Genomic DNA, 18,175 nt, shown 5'->3' with positions numbered 1-18,175 from the left:
GAGTGTCATCTGTAACAAAATACATAAACAAAAACAGAAAATAAAAACAAAGACAAAAACCTTAAACAAAATATGGCTTATCTGTCCTCCATGCAGACATCCTCGGTTGAAAAGGTCCCGTAATTCCCAACACCACTTGACACTTGAGTCAGGTATAAAATCTTCGACTGCATTGAGAAATCTTCGTTCTAGCTTCACTTTTAAAAATTAATCGGTTTAAAATGCTATAATAATTGCAAATTCCGGCTAAACGGTAGAAGTTACGCACATTTCGTGAAATAAGAAGGTAAGCACTATATAAAACACGGATGCTGAACAATTTTCAGCGATCTCTTAGCAAGGGAAACCTTCTGAAAGGATCAAACAAACCGGAGCGGTTAAAACACGTCCAATGGTCAACTTTGCTTTCCAACCTCCATCCACGCCTTCTCCGCTAAAGCCTTTCTAACGTATTCCGGTAAATTATAGTTATATAAACATGGATATTTTTCTGCTTCCTAGCAAATTTAACATTCAAATCTACAGTAGCGTGTAAACGACGCCAAATCCGTAGTCGACACGTCGCGTCGTGTCGTGTACGAACACTAGCAAAATAGTATGGCGGATACTCACGAGCGGTGCGTATGCTATGCACACAAAACTCGAATCGTTTGTATCTCCGTGTACGAATGGCCTAAGGCTTCGTCAACATGGATAAGCAAGTATCCGATATTCATGTTGTGTACATACGTCGCATACACGTCGCTATTGAAATCACGAGACCCGCGTCGCCACCAATCATTGTTGAATTATCGAAACGTAAAAAACACTAAGGACCGGTTGTTTCGGAGAATTTGAACAATTCATCAAATTTCAACGTTCATTTACGGGTTCTGTGAAAGTCCTATTCAAATTCTGTTATTATATTATTATAGGCTAGTTGCTTGACAGAACTGAAATAAAAACAGAACTTAAAAATATCTTTCACAGAACTTGAAAATTAACTTTGAAATTTGAAGAATTGTTCAAGTTCTCCGAAACAACCCGTCCTTAGAATCAGCATTCATACTGTGGCAAACTGTCGGGCTGCAAAAAGATTAAAATTTGCGGGATTGGATTGGGACAGGATTGTATCATACATGGTAGAAGGGAAACGATTCTCATTCGTTTCCCTGACTCATGGGTTCCAAGTTCGACGGCTTCGTTATGGCTATGGATGTGGAACGGGTCCAGATATTCACCAGACGGGGCCAGAGCGGGTGTGGGCGGAAGCCCCACTTAGCAATCATTTTGGAAACTTCTTGCCAAAATAGGATTTATTAGAGCGATCAAATGTTGAATGGAGATATTATTTTCTGTAGCTAACTTCAGTCCTTGGAGTCCAACCACCTAACAATCGAGCCATTTCACAATATTTAATTCGTAAGAAGTTCAAAAGAGACTAACTCAGGCATTATCCTGTATAACCGGATTTTCCACAATGCATACAGACCATAGGAAACACATATGTTTCAAATTAGAAACATTTGATCTTTGAACGTCATGACATCAAATTTATTTTCAAAATTGTAAATCAAAATCAATTTAAATCACTAATCCAAACTAATCTATTAAGAAACGCGAAACTTTCAATATTTCTTTCCAAAGAATATATCTATCTTAACCTTCTCCCAACTTCTTGTGCATATGTATCGTCTATGCATACAACATCCACGGTAGTGGCAAGATATTGGACATATTTAACGATAACTCCCAGAACTATACAAAATTTCACAAATATCTTGTTTTTATTTTTTATTCTAAGTAATCACGCAGACGTGGGCAGAAAGGGTGGCATGAAATAGTTGGTCGATGCATACCACACAACTGGATATTGGCACATACCTACTCCTTGCTTTATTCCCATCATAGATGGACTTTATGCACATTTCGGTACAATGCCATCTCATGAATTTGATAAACTTGATCGTGCTGCATCTTCCTGCGCGTCATGTCTCCTATCGCTGATCTGCAATTCTCGTGTGTATAATATCATAATTTCAGATGATGTCAACTGCCCTTGCACCCGATGCATGGCGTGATGCAGCAGACCAGACGCCCTGTTTGTAAATAACGTGGTACTGAACCCGAAATGACTAACGCATTGGGAGTGTGACGCATTCATAAACTGGATTCATATTATTATATTATAATATGCATTGGATGGCTGAGAACATGTTTCTAAAACTGTTTTAACCCTTTCATCCCCAGTGTTCATTCAAATTAACACGAACTTTGTGATTTTTCTTACCGTAACGGTAGCGATTTAGAAAAGCCATGTTTTTGTTTTCTTATAGCCTTTTCTTGTAATCTTTTCTGTGGCGTCTATTTTTTCCACTGGGTTGGAATCCTTATTCCCGCCACAAAAATTATAAATATTTTGACATCTGCTGATTTTAAGTTTCATAGAATTTCTGCAGTCATTGATTACGTGAGATATCAATATTTTCTACTCGAATTACAAATATTTTAACGCCTAAAAATGTGTTCTATAATAATAACATCAGTTCAATTCACTGTTCACAGTCATTTGCCAGAATATCGTAAATGAATTTCAATTTTCATTCAAATTAACACTAGTAGTGACGGACATATTTTCGACTAGTATGGCGAATGTTTAAAGATTATTTCTTTATTTCTGAATGTATTTTAGTTAAAATGTTATTTTTTAAAACCTTAGAGATTATCTCTACATTGTAAATGTGCATTTTTGACATGAAACAGTTATCTGTATTACTTTTGTGTTATTTTTAATTTAACTTACTATTTAAAAAATACCCTCTCACGTCCAATGTTAAGCCAAATTAACGTAGAATAATTTCTAAAAAAAATAGCAATACCAAAAAATTTCAAATAATTTTCTGAGGTATTATTATCGAGCATTATATATTTTATATATTGGGAAACAATAATGCTGGTGTGAAAGGGTTAAGGACCGGATGGGCCCCTCCGTAAGTTGTTGTAAAGCTGCAAGATGAAATAAATATGTATGAGTTTAATAATTGCGTCATATTAAAATGAGGAAAATTGTTCAATTATACATGTTTGTCACCTACTAAACTGTGGCACGTAAATGGTCAAGAGATGGAACTAATTGCCATCCAACGCAATTATCTTTCTCTCATTAGGAACATGTATATTATTTTTATCAATTATTGGTAGATAAATAACGTTTTTCGGCGATTTTTTTGTTAAATATCGATGGCATAGCGCACACATGTGTTAAGTGCAATTTGAAAATTAAATTTATACGAATACTCCAGGTTAATAAATTATAAGATGTAAAGTAACAAAATTAATGTGAATATTCGCTTTTCATCCATTCCAAATAAAAATAAAATAATTTCTCACTCAACGTCTATTTACAAAGCAAGTAATCTTGATAAATGCTTTACAAAACAAGCAATCGTTTTTACTTAAAACTGCACTTAATACATGTGTGCGCTAGGTCATCGACAATAACAAATAAAGGATAATATGCTTGGCTTAATTTTCCATAATGACCGAGACTTTAAAAACATATCAACTTTAAAAATCTTCTATTCTTCTTTAGTTAGAAGTCAAGTCGAATATAATTATTCTATCTGGTCCCTCACTTTAAAATCCACTCCGATTCAATTGAAAAAATTCAGCATAAATTTCTAAGATATATTACCTACTAGCTGTACCCCGCCACGCGTTGCTGTGGGTCAGTCGGTGTGCAGATAGATAGACAATAGCGCGTGTTGCTTTTACGTCCAACAGATGCTGGGTGCAGGTGCTGTTTTAAAAATTAAAAAAACATGTTCGTCCAACAGATAGCGCTAATTATCAAAAAAAGCCCGTTAGTCAGTCACCAGTCCCAGGTGACATCTAATTATAATTATATATATAATATAAAATATTGATAGGTGTATAAAAACTCATGCGTATTCGAATGCAAAGTTATGTCAATATTTTAAAACAATCGGTGAAAATCTTTCGGAGATATAAGATTTTGAACAAAGGAACATTACATTTTTATTTATATAGATAGATAAATAAACTCGGTCTACCAATAGAAACTATGCAACCACTCGATGAAAGAATGAAAACTCTCACTTTAATTTTTATAGACAGCCCTGATTTATTGAGTCTAATCACCTTCAACATACCAATTAGAACTACTCGATCGAAAATTCTTTTTAATTTCAACAATAATATCAGGACGGAGTCATTTAGATACTAGTTTGTACCTAGATTGCATGCAGTTGGCAACACTTTCGCAGAAATTGTGGATGTGTTCAACTGCACAGAATAAAGTTACACGAAGGCTATAATAACATATCTCAGTAATAATAACAATTAATGTTAGCATAATACTTTTCTTCTGCAAGTGTTCTATATAATTTTACATTTGATGAATGTTCCACTGAATTATTATGTATATTTTATCACATGTTTGTAAAAGCCTATGGGCCTAAAATATATACAAATAAATAAATAAACGTTCTTTAATTGTTGCCAGAGCCGTTTCCACTGTCTAGAAAAAGACCCTGGGAGCTTTTTTACTCCCACTGCGAACATAGGCCAAATGGTGAGTAATGTTATACCGATTTAAAATAGAGCAGACCGAATTTCAAACAATTGTTTTTAGCGTAATAATTGTAGCTCAGGCACAAACTCCTACAGTCTTATAAAGTATCCCTAATACGCCGCTGTAGCGCTGGTGTAGCTATATGGTGAAGTGTGTCGTATTCTGCTCGGGTTAAAATATTTACTCACTATAATATTCATGCAAGATTTTTTTAGTCTGGCACCACTTTGTTCCAATCCTCAAAAACACGGTCATTTTTGCATTTCGCGTTTAGTTGCTAACTTCACGTTTCTTCAGATGACATTTGCGATGTCATTGATCTGGTCTGCTATGAATTGCTTCGAAAGTTGACCAATTTGATAATGCGTTCCGTATTTGCTTTGGTATATCGATATTTCGATTTAAAATAATCCTCTGATAATGCTGCCAATGGGTATGACTGCTTTTTTTACATTTTCATTGCACGACGGATCGATATTTGACAAATCAACCAGATTTTTAACAAAGTCCGCGATCTCCGTCTTAATACCGTAGTAATACGTCGATAATCCTGAAAGTCGGGCAGTTTAAAAATCTGTCAGCCACTAATACTGCGGTATTACGGCCGGTATACGCAATACGATTATGTGTAACGTTTTCTACTAACCTGTTCTTATCCCTCCGTATTATCTATTATGTGTAAGACGGCTAGTGTAAATGAAGCTGAACTCCTCCAAGGTCATATATTTTATACAAGTATTTTTTAAATATTTTTTTATATCATGCGGAAATACGTAATTTTTTTGACTTTAGAAAGAGAAATAATTATTATTCTTTCCAGTTTGCCTCAAATATTTATACTGCATGCCATTAATAAAATCCTAAAAGTAGACAAAATGAATAATTTATATTTCGCGTCGCTATCGCAGCAATCGGTTTAACTTTAAAAATTATTTTTATTATCTATATGAACGAGATAAAAGTGAAGTTAGAGTTTTCTAACAAATTTCCCAAACAAAACGAATGTGTTTTCGAAATATGGAGTTCTCTCAATTTTTCTACGATAGGATTAAAAAATTAAGTAAAATGTGGTTGGCGTTTTGGACAACATTTTTCACGTTTGGTATTAAAATTCAATTATTGAGAAATAGTAATGTTTATTTTCAACACTTAAACCCGAAAGATAATTTATGTAGTTTCTAAAACAGTATTTATTTTTACGGAAAATTAAAAAAAATAAGATTCTAATATTCTTAAGTGAGAAAAGATGTATATAGCGAATTTGAAATACACAGAAAACATTGCAAACGGAACAAATGTGTAAAAAGTACTGAAGTTAGAACATATAACGCTTAGTTTTTTGTGTAGAAATTATTTAAATAAATTATCATTTATCTATCACCCATCCTGAACTTACAGAAACTATTGTGTCATTTTTTACAGCCGTCCAATGCGTCTCGTTATGTAAGGATATTAATCTACATATTTTAATGCATAATATAAAGCGTAGCAGCAAGACGCGATTCAAACAGGCACTTAAGTGCATCCTGTTTCGTTTTAGAATTAAATAATGCGACGCAACGTCTACAAAACATTACATAACTACTATGTACAGTTCGCCCAGTTATGTAGTAAGTATTTGAATGGATTCTTTTAAAATAACGCTGTCTGGCGATCCCCAAAATGGATGAGGGAATCCCAATGAGTTAAGGTAGAAACACACAGGATCGACGTACGCTACGTAAGCAACGCATTACGATATCTGGACTAATTACAAGCCATCTAAGGAAATAGATGGTTTAGAAAGACACTTCACACGTAACCCACGCTTCCATCGCTGCGCCGATCTGGGCTGTCCAGATTGGCGTGGGACGTGTAAGGTTGGAGAGGGTAGCGTCACGCCTCAAACGAGTTGATTTCACATCCACGAAGGGTATAATCTCTGCATCTACTGTTATGTATTGTATATCTATGGTTGTTTGTTTTGCAGTTGGCTTAATAAAATTATAAACAAGTAAATCGTCCTCAAATTCGCTATCTGAATCGCAAGACATGACAAAGCTACGAATTGCGTCTGCTGACAAAAACACATGAAACACATAAACATAACCTAAAAAATCAAGTCAAATCAACTGACGCGCTTGCGCGCCGCGTACTTTTCGTACCAGAGAACCAATGTGCACGTTGACCTGGGAACGTAGTAATGCGTGCATCGCGTAGGTCGACCCAGTGTGTTTCTACCTGTAGTCTCTTAGAGTTAAATTTCATGTGTTTACCATAATAATTAAAGTTATCAAGGTGTCTCTATAGGTGTCGGTAGGAGTACCACATGATAGAGACAAATGTCGAACGTTTGGGTCTAATACCCGAATGGTTACGAAGATAGCCGATCTACATGTGAGCATCCAAATAACGGAATCTAATTAGATATTCACTATAAATATGACACGATAATAAACAGACCTGTAATATCAGAACGAACCGAAGTGTTATTGAAATCTCCCGATCATTCAAGTGCATTTGCTAAGCAGAGGAATATAACAGTACACCACATTGGCGCAGCCATATCAGTTAAGAATTATTATTGTTCGTTGAATATTTGTCAACAATATTTTTCTACCACCCTGATTTCTGTTTCTGTTACATGCGTAGTCGTTGCAAGTCATAAGTAGGGGGACGTCACAACAGAGCTACCAGCGGCATGTCTCTAGTAGACAAGTCGGGGATTGCGACAGGGAATTCACGAACTAGAATATTTCAAGGAATTTGTCGAGAATTCTCGCCAGGGAATATTACAGAATCTCAAGCATCTGGTTTAAACTTTGTACTAATAGTGAAATATTCGTTCCTAAACATAATAGGTATTATAAACTTAAGGCGCAGTTTGTGATGTACCTACTAGTAGTTACTACCCGGTTTCGCCAGAGTAACAAAAAAATATATTGAACATTTGAAAAAATGGAACAAAAAAAATGTCTCGAGCGTATAAAAAGTGTTATAAAGTTATGAAAAGTGATGAAACAAAAACTAGGTTAAAAAGGTTACATATCGTCGCATTAATTCGTAGACTGCGTAACTCCAAATTTTTCGAAAATACGTTTTTAATGCCATCTGGTGTTAAAATTAGACCCGCATCGACTAGTAAAACTCAAAAATTTATAAAAAAATTAACCTTTTAGATAAACACAAATTAGAAAACTGCGTAAAATTATGGTGCCATTTTTACTCGCGAATACTTCGTAACTCCTTAATTCAGTATTGGCCGGTGAGCCGTGCACGCTTGTTGTGTTTTTGACTGAGGAAATTTATTTACGGTGTAATAGTTTTACCGTGAAATTAACTGAGATAAGTTGATTAATCAATTTTGAACATTTTATAACCTTAATTTTAATTGTGAAGTCACGAATAGTGTTTTGTATCTGTAGTCTAAACTGACGTCTTCTGCACCGTGTGACGCTCTGCCGTAGCTCTCTTGTTTTATGTGCCTCTGCGGTTTCGTAAATACCTAATAGGTCCTTGTTCTGTGATTATCTCTTCTTCAAGGTCACCATCTCTTTGCAAGTGGATCTCCTCCTGATGCATATCCGGATCCGGTTCTTCACTGTCCTCTTCAAACAAACCCAAAATATTTACGGTGGAACGTGCGGCAATTCCATCTCGTCTCTCCTCAGACACAGTCCGTTCTCTGTCAGGCATCTTCCGCGGGTCAAACACATGTCTTGGTATGCCATCTACTTCGATGTTGTTGACTGAAGTAAGTCCTGTCACCCTTCCATGCACGATGTGCATCTCCCATCTACTGGCTTAACCGCAAGAAGATCGCCCACTTAGAGCTCAGTCAATACTTCCTCTTCTATATTCACTTGCGCAGAATGGTGTCTCCACGAGTGTGAAGTGTGAACTATACTAGACAGCGCAATACCTCGATCATCCTGACTTTTTGCAGCCAAAGATTGTACCGAAACACTGCCTGCAGGGGATCGCTTCCACTTCTGGCTGCAGTTCTCTTTATTGTTTGATGATGTCGTTCAACTATACCGTTTCCAGCTGGTCGGTATGCCGCGCAAAATCTTTGACGAACATTCCATCTCTTACACTTATCTGTAACACTGTAGGAACAAAATGCAGTACCATTGTCCATGAGAACTACTTTGGGCGGGCCTCTTTCCCGAAACACTTCTTCCAAATGTCTGATAATCGAAGCTGCATTATCTGACTCGATTTCCCGCCACACGGCAAATCTACTTGGACCGCAATCGATAAATGTGAGTAAACATTTCCTACCGAAATGAGTAACATCAACTGCCAAGCGACTCCAGGTTGTCACAACATTAAGATTACCCGCTTCATGGGATGATGGTGGAGGGTCAATTGTCCTGCATTGTACGCAGGAACGCACGCATCTATCGACGTCCTTTCTTCTCGCCTCGGGATCGACCAGCCGGGCAAGGTGAAGCGTTCACTTTACTCCAAAGTGATGCTGAGCATGAAGAGTTTCTACGCTTAAAGCACATGTTTGCTCACCAGTTCCACTTTCAAGTCTCTCCCACCTATCTTCACACTATGAGGAGTCTCTTTCACAACGTTTCCTGTCATGGCTACTCTTTGCCCGGGTCTCGCAAACCCTAGTAAGTACATCAGTTTTATTTCTACAGGACAACAAGGATGATCGACAATGTCAGATCAAATTCTTCTACAATCTCCTTCATCAACTCCAAGCGTCACTTAACGATCATCTCTGACACGACTACTCCCGGTCAGTGTAGATCTCACCCAGCACAAAACCGTCGCCGAATCTGTAATGATCTCCAGAGTTTGAAGATTTCACTTGAGAGTCAGATTTAATCCCTTAAGGAAGGAAAAGTACCAGCATTTACAAGACTTAAAACAGACATTAGAAAAGGATTACCACTCCTTTAACGATAACCTTCCGCATCATTAAAATCATTAAAATGCATCTAAATAGACTGCCTCGACATACACATACATTGTTGTGTTTTATTTTGTAAATGTAAAATTCCTATCTCCCAAATTTTCCGCTAGGTTGTTCATAAAACTGTTCGCAGAAAAGTATGTATCTTTTGTAAAATGCGTATCTCCATTCTCGGTTTTTACGTAAACTTCCTAACTCCAATTTGAAATAGAAAGCCTTAATTTACAAAAGTTTAATGATTGAAAATAAATTTCCAAATATATTATATGTTCGAAACATAAATAAAAAGAATAAGCCGTCTTTCATTTTTTTTCACTGCGAGGTTTTTTGTGCCTCCTGTAAAATTTTACATTTTGGAGTTACGCATTCTACGAATTAATGCGACGATATGTAACTATTTAACCTAGTGTTTGTTTCATCACTTTTAATGACGTTATATCACCTTTTAAAGGTGTGTTGAATAGTCATTTTGAGAAGTTATCATGGAACCTAAAAAAATAGAGTCTCAGGAGAAGACAGAAAAAGTAATTCTCAAATCATTAAAAATCACTAACTTTATTATTGTTATTTAAAAATAATATTTTTTATTGGAAATAGCAATAATCAGAATCTCAAATCAACAAATTATTAGTAATCCGGTTAAAAAAAAGAATTGCAGGCCCTTAACGAATGAAATTGACAAACTTTTACTAAAATACCAATGTATTGTCACGATGTCGAAACATGTGTTTTTAATAATCATAAAATTTTCAAATTTCGTCGTTATATTCCGAATTATATTATTACGAATTTACTTAAAAGTTTATCAGGAAATGTCTTGCAAACCCTTTTTTAACCAGATTACCAATAATTTGAAGAGATTCTTAATAAATTGGCAATACTCATTATTCTCGTATTACTTATTTATCAGATGCAGCAGAGGTTGAATTTTTGGAACATAATCATTTAAACTCACAGGACCAAAATTGGGCACATCAGTTACTTTACTGTGGGCGGGTTTGAATTTTGAATAAAGAACAAGCGGACCAAATACACTCTTGTGAAAAGCACTTCAACTTGTGAAAAGGATTCAACTCGTGAAATATATTCACCTTGTGACCTTCAAGTTGTCCTGAGGTCTCTATTGGGTTGTATTCCTCCCACGTGCATTATATCTTCTTTTGGGACCTTTTAGGGACAAGCAAATTATAAATGTAACATTATTTAAATCAATGGACTGAATGCATGAATTAAGTGATTTATTTGAAGATCGTGTTAAACCGTTTAAAAATGATAGTTTGTAGCATATGTTTAGTGGCTTCGTGATATTTCATCAAACTGACAATTAAACACACCTTTAAAAAGTGATATGAAGTAATTAAAAGTGATGAAACAAAAACTAGGTTAAATAGTTACCTATGTAACCTAGTTTTTGTTTCATCACTTTTCATGACTTTATATCATTTTTTGTAGGTGTGCTGAACTGTAATTTTGATGAGATACCCGGTCACCGTGTTTAGTTGGTGGCCGGATAAATCATCAAAATGACAATTCAACACAAATTTAACCAGTGGAACACCGATGGGTCTCTGAAGATCATGAGAGCCTTCTAATATGATCCTTGTTAGAATAATTTGTGATGGTGACCGGATAAATCATCAAAATGACAATTCAACACAAATTTAACCAGTGGAACACCGATGGGTCTCTGAAGATCATGAGAGCCTTCTAATATGATCCTTGTTAGAATAATTTGTGATGGTGACCGGATAAATCATCAAAATGACAATTCAACACAAATTTAACCAGTGGAACACCGATGGGTCTCTGAAGATCATGAGAGCCTTCTAATATGATCCTTGTTAGAATAATTTGTGATGGTGACCGGATAAATCATCAAAATGACAATTCAACACAAATTTAACCAGTGGAACACCGATGGGTCTCTGAAGATCATGAGAGCCTTCTAATATGATCCTTGTTAGAATAATTTGTGATGGTGACCGGATAAATCATCAAAATGATAATTCATCAAATCTTTAAAAAGTTATATAAAGTCATGGAAAGTGATGAAACAAAAACTTTATTAACTGGGTTAAGTAGGTTAGGTTAGGTTAAAAATTTTTTTAATCGTTTCTAATGACTTTATATCTCTTTTAAAAGGTGTGTTGATTTGTCACTGTGTTGAGTTATCATGGAACCATTCGTGATGCGATTTTTGACCTTAATGCTTCGAATAATGCGTGAAAAACAAAATCAGCATTGTTTGGGCTAATAAAACTTTAGGTTCTACTAATATTTTTCTGTTTTATGATCCGGCCTTCAACAGGTTAATAACTAATAACCATCACGCCGTTTCCCCGCAGTGGTAGACAGAGAGTCTTGATACACACTCCTTGCCTCATTCACATTCATACATCGTCTCATACATACTCTTCTATTATTCTGATTCAAGTATCTGATTCACTTGATCGTGCCATGTCTTCCTCGGGCGTCCCCGACTGGGACGGGGTCGGGTCGGTCGAGTCGGGTCATATCTGAATGTTTGATGTATGAATGTGAATGAAGCAAGAAGTGTGTGCCAAGACCGAGTTGTTTGGCGGCCCGTCCTCTCTGCCTACCCCTGCAGGGAAACGGCGTGATGGTTAGTTAGTTAGTTTAGATTTCTTTTGCATGAAATGAATAAATATAATACCTAAGTAGGTAAGAATATACAACCAAAAAGAAATGATGAAAAAGGAAGAAAAAGAGTAACATTTACATGGCGTTCTAATTTGTATCAACTATGAATCATATTGGGAGAATAACTTGGAAGAAATGTTTTTATTTTGAATAGTGGAATCCACCAGGTCATCCTGAAAATATACCTACTCCAATAATATTATTACTAGAATACAGATGCTCCACAGAAGCAAGCAGATTCATTTATAGAATCTTACAAATAATATGTGTTTGCCAACTTAAAAAAAACACATTCATCTTATCTATACTATAGTCAAACAGTACTTACATGACCTCGTTGAAGTGCATAATTATTTTCTAGAACCCCCGCTATCAGAATATAATGTTTATCATACAGTTATAGTAATTTGTTTTTGGGGTATTATGCCGTGTAGCGCTACTTCCTTCTTTAGCCAACGTTTCGGACAGCATTCATTTTCAAATTACACATATGCCCTGATGATGGACACTGCAATGCTGTCGGAAACGTTGGCTAAAGAAGGAGGTAGCGCAACACGGCATAATACCCCAAAAACAAATCACTATAATACTTTTGGCCGTGAAAATCTCAAATCATACCTTTATCATACAGTATTTAGATCATCGATACTAGACATTTGTGACTGAACACCTATTTAAGGGGTTATAATTTTTTTTAAACATTGTGATAATTCTAGGCATTAAAGTCAAACAACATTATCTACATACTTCAAGGGCTTAAAGTCAAACAAGTAATAAATAAGAACCAATGGACAGAGTTAAAAATGTAAAACCAATCATGGAACCGAGGGCTGAAAGTCCAACAACGTTATCTTCAAGAACTTTAAAATAATTCTAGGGCATAAAGTCAATAGTGTTATCTACAATAAAACATTTAATTATTGATATTGCCAGTCTTTTTGTGGATAATTTTGTTTGACTTTAAGCCCTCGAATTATTTCACTTCACCCGATGAACCCGGACACCCCTGCTAAATCACCAAACGTAGCGAACCATTTGGGGTGACCTATGGCAGAGGTGTTGGTTATCCAATAAACGGTTCCTGGGGCGTACCCAAATCCGCTTCCCCGTTGAAAAATTTAATGAAAAAAAATTAACGGGCACCTGAGCTGAAATTTCGCTACTTTGATTGTTATTGTTGTTAAAATGTCTTTGAAGTTGTTATTATGAAAAAATAACATAACATAAGGGTGTGCTGATTGAAAATTACATAGGTCACCTTTAAAATTCCAACTTACATCCAATCTAATATAAAACAAAAATAAAAATAGAAGATATTGTTACACTAATAAGAGAATAATGGATGACTGAGGCAAGGAGTGAGTGCCAAACCGAATAGCTTGGCGGTCTGATCTCTATCTGCCTACCCCTGCGGGAAACGGCGTGATGGTTATTTAATGTTTCTATAGATGGTATTTTTTCAATATATATTTAAAGCAACTATTATCCAAAATATAATGTATACGTTCAAATCTGTGCAGTGTAACGATGCTTTATAGAAATAATAACATTATTCCTACCTACTAGTAAAGCAGATTTCTTATTTTTGTTTTTTACGGTTCTAATTTTTAAAAATTGCACAATTTCGCTCATATAAAAATCTGGGAATATTAAGAACTGGATTTAAAAGGATCTACATTAAAAAACTAATGTTGTATCACAAATCAATACGTACCTACCTAATAATTCTTATTGTATTCATTTGTACAAAAAAAATGTTACAAATTTATTTTTAATTAATCAATATTTTTAAAAAGTAAAACATTTTAAAATTAGAATTAGATTTAATTCATTCCTATGCAATATTGGTTGGAAAATAATGGATTCTATTTCGATGTTGGTAGGAATTTTCATGTCCCCGATGACATCGCACGAATCTGTCAAAAACTTCCAAGTCATCAGCTGTTGTTAAAAAGAAATTCAGATTAGAGGGCGATTGCGGTGCTAATTAATGCAGTGCGTCCATTGAAATAATAGAAACAAACTTTTCATACGTAATACATTATTTATGTACAAACATTGCCACGGTATGTTTTCACTTTCAGCTGATCTTTCGACGTCAAATGGACGAACTCAGCTGACAAAACAAAACAAGGCAGCGCGGGCTCGTGTAAACGCTTATAATTGCCAAAATACACAGTAACTCGCGAATCCCACAACGCAATAAACAAAAAATGGACATTATTCAATACGTTAGGTGTGGTAATAACATCGAGTTATTGTCACTATTGACCTCAATAACAATCATTGTAGGTAACCTCAAACGAACCAAGAAGGAATCCAACCAAGAAAAATAGCAATAAAACGTTTTCTGATAACGAACAAAAGAAATATTGGAGTTCAGCTTCAAGGCAATGGAAAACAACAGTTGGCCATCACAATATTAAGATCCAAGTGTCAAAATATCATACGAGAATTCAATGCGCAATTAATCGACTTACCTTTCTGTAGGCTGCGGCTGAACGTTAAATCCACAGAGAGGCTGGTGTCTTCATTGTTTGAACTGGTTTATATTGTTGACATTTCACTTTTAACAACTATTCAAAAGAATTTTGCACAAAAATTAATGCCATCGAACACAAGCAGACAAAACTTCAGCACCGAAAGACAGTCTAAAGGCAACACTACAAGCAAGCCAGATTTTATTGAAAAATAAGCACACGATAATAGTCCTTATTTTAAAGGAACCAAAGTATATTTTCACTTACACTTAACATTACAAAATAAATACATTTTTAGGTTATCGTTTTATACTGACATAATATCACATGTAGAAATAATTTGACTTAGAAACACACAAAAACATTTTTATTTATTAAAATTATGCCTCATTATCCAAGTTATATTGTGAAATAAGTTTATCTTTTAAATATTGCCGACAAAGAAAACAAACATTCAGGTGAGCTTATAGCCACAGCTGAAACAAAACAATAGTGTTACCATTATATTGTTTTTTATTCCTTATTATTTATTATTGAACAGATGGAATAATAGAGGGCTTTACACGTACGCTTCGGGGCGAGCTAAAGCTGGTACAGCCCCTGCATAATAGTTCGGCGATGAATTGCATTGTAAAGTGCAAACCGCTACCTGACTTTAGTGGACTTTACTTTTCTGCGCAGGGGCTGGAACTCTCGCTCCGAAGCTTACGTATGGGAAAGCCTAATTCGACACACACAACAGAGCAAAATAATATTATAATTTTTATCATTATCATTATAAAAAAGCATTCAGAGGTTCCATCTCGCGTAAAATCATTGTAACTATTATAATAAAAACTAATTATAGGGTTATTTGTAAATGAAATACTTAGTTTAAATTTTTCAATAAAAATGGTATTTTTTTTCAATAAAAGTATTTCATTTACACATAATCAAATGACAACCCAACTATTAAATAAGTTATTATAGGGTGTTTGTAAAAACTAATAGTGCAATACACTAAAATCATTTTTGTATGAATCTGCATATATATATAATTTTACTTTTGGAATGAATTAAACCTCAAATTGTATTATTTAATCATTGAATACAATATTAAAGGACCGTATCTTTTTCTGTTTCAAATTTTCGTTTGAGAATCGAAAATATATTATACATATATATTGTCTTCAATGAAATTTTATTTAATTATTGAAGATAATATTAGCGATTCCTAAACCAAAATCTGAAACAGAAAAATCAGAAAAGGATACGGTCACGTCTAGAACTCGAACCTAGGACCCTTGCCTTGCCGGGGCATGGGGCAAGTTACTAATATTGTCGTCAATAATTAAATATTACAATTTAAGGTTTTACTCACTAAGTTATTCCAAAAATATAAATTTTATTTATTATTATTGACAGATTAAGTTATTTTCTTGGTATTCCTAAACTCCAGTTTCAGTTTACGTTGTTCTACCGGTATTTCAATGGAAGATGTTCTGAGGAACTAGCGTCATTGATCCCTTCGCCACCGGTGTGCGCCCAGCATTTGTACACGGTTGACTTTATAATATGACAACAGATCATTTCTGTATTTTTTTTTAACATGACTCCTTCTCCGCAGGGATAGGCAAAGAGGATGAACCCACACAACTTACTGTCTTGACACATTCCTTACTTCATTCATTAACATAGAATGTCTCATACATACTCTTCCATATTTTGACATGACCCAACCAGAAACGGGTCCCTGGTAGGGTATGAAAAACTATTAAAAAGTACTGAAAACAACATGGAAAAAAATTAAATGGAATTAAATATCTTTAGTCCGCCTCAGCACAGGACCCTTATTGAGAAGGGCTAAGAATTACCATTACTACTCATAAATCACCAGAATATTTTTTATGAACAAAATTTTGTACAATCGACAAAATAAAAAATAAATGTGCATTTGTGCATTGCATTGCTTGTCTTCAGTCTTCACATAACTTACGACATCTGTGTAGACAATCATCGAAATAAGAAAGTAAACTCTAGTCATAAATCCCGCCACGTCATTATTTGAGCTCTCTTAACTAACTTGACTTAATAAACTAGTAAAAGATTTCCGCGCAAACGCAAACGAGTTGTGCATATTTCGGTGGGCACAAAACTTTATTGCATGTGCGAAGCGCCTTAAACTCAAGTGTATTTTGCACCACTTTAATCATGCGTAATCCAATGCTTTTGGAATGGATTCGTTTAGGAATACTAATTTCTAGCGCTACACCATGCAAACATTGGTACTTGTGCGAGTTGTTTACTTAAATGATTGTGCGTGTCCATTTCTATCCAGATGATTTTGGTAACGCTGATCAAGCAGTAATATTTAATCAATTATTTTACAAATGTAACTTAGTGGAGTGAATCAATCGCAGCACCTTATTTAACATTTTAAAAGTGAAATGCGTTGTTAGCAATTTTAGCCACGGTCTGCCTTTGGACCCGACTCGTGTTCGATTCACTTGATCTTTCCATGTCTTCCTCGGGTGTTCCCGTCTTCGTCTACCAATCATCTTGGGACATACTGTTGAAAATAGTATTAAACAAAATCGCTATCTAGTATATAGCTATCGAGCTTAACTAACTAACTAACTAACCATCACGCCGTTTCCCGCAGGGGTAGGCAGAGAGGATGGACCGCCAAACAACTCGGTCTTGGCACACACTCCTTGCCTCATTCACATTCATACATCGTCTCATACATACTCTTCTATTCATTATTCTATTATTCTGGCTATCGAGCTTAGTTCTTCTAAACTACGCAACGGATTTTGATAGGGTATTCACTATCATTTAGAGCAGTGTTTTTCAATCTAGGGGGGTCGCGAAGCCTTCCTCGGGGGGTCGCCGGCAAAAGGAAAAAGTCGAGGTTCACTACAATAAAAACACTATTTCAGTGAGAAGGATGAGTCTGTTTATTTTTCAAATCGTTGTGTTATTTTTGATATGTTAATAATCAAATCATTTTCTAAGTCTGTTTCTCTTTTTAGTTTTAATGTCCACCATTGAAGAGAATGTCAGTTCACATAATAAGGAAGTTGAGTGAAAAATATTTTGACTTATAAAAAATATGTTCATGTAGATAAAAAAATATCGATTCTAAAAATATAAATATATTTCTATATTATTATTCTTAGAATTAGTTAAACGTTCTTGAAAAAGCATTCAATAGCAATAGACTGTATACGCTCCACGATTGGTCGAAAGAATTCTGACGTCACATGTGTCGTGACTTGTACGTTCAACGGATCACCTATGGTGCATCTCTTTCTATTACATGAGAGATGGTCGGTTTAGATGAGAGAGGTGTATAGGCCAAAGGTTTATTTGGGTTTGTCAAATATATGTACGTATTTGTTGTTATTATTATATGAAATGGATTTCTAAAGATACATATTCGTATAGTGCTTTATAATAATATGTTGTTTATTGCATAACTTAGAAGTTTTTATTATTATACATGTCACATAGCATGTGATACACTTCAGGCCGCCGGCCGCCCAGAAAGGTCTCACTGTGAACTGG

At 35.1% G+C, this 18,175-nt stretch overlaps 1 protein-coding gene across 1 annotated transcript in view; it reads right to left on the bottom strand.

Moving 5' to 3' along the window:
- LOC149412736 (phosphatidylinositol-3,5-bisphosphate 3-phosphatase MTMR3) overlaps nucleotides 1-14,782 on the bottom strand; it is a 273,058-nt gene extending 258,276 nt beyond the window's left edge. Inside the window, exon 1 of the mRNA XM_089645074.1 lies at nucleotides 14,627-14,782. The gene's annotated coding sequence lies outside the window, so the exon portion shown is untranslated. The remainder of the gene's footprint in view (nucleotides 1-14,626) is intronic.
- Nucleotides 14,783-18,175: the final 3,393 nt, after the last annotated feature.

This window comes from Hesperophylax consimilis, chromosome 22 (genome assembly GCF_061612785.1).
Source record: "Hesperophylax consimilis isolate HC1 chromosome 22, BYU_Hcon_1.0, whole genome shotgun sequence".
NCBI lineage: Eukaryota > Metazoa > Arthropoda > Insecta > Trichoptera > Limnephilidae > Hesperophylax > Hesperophylax consimilis.
This window is presented reverse-complemented; position numbering and strand designations above follow the sequence as displayed.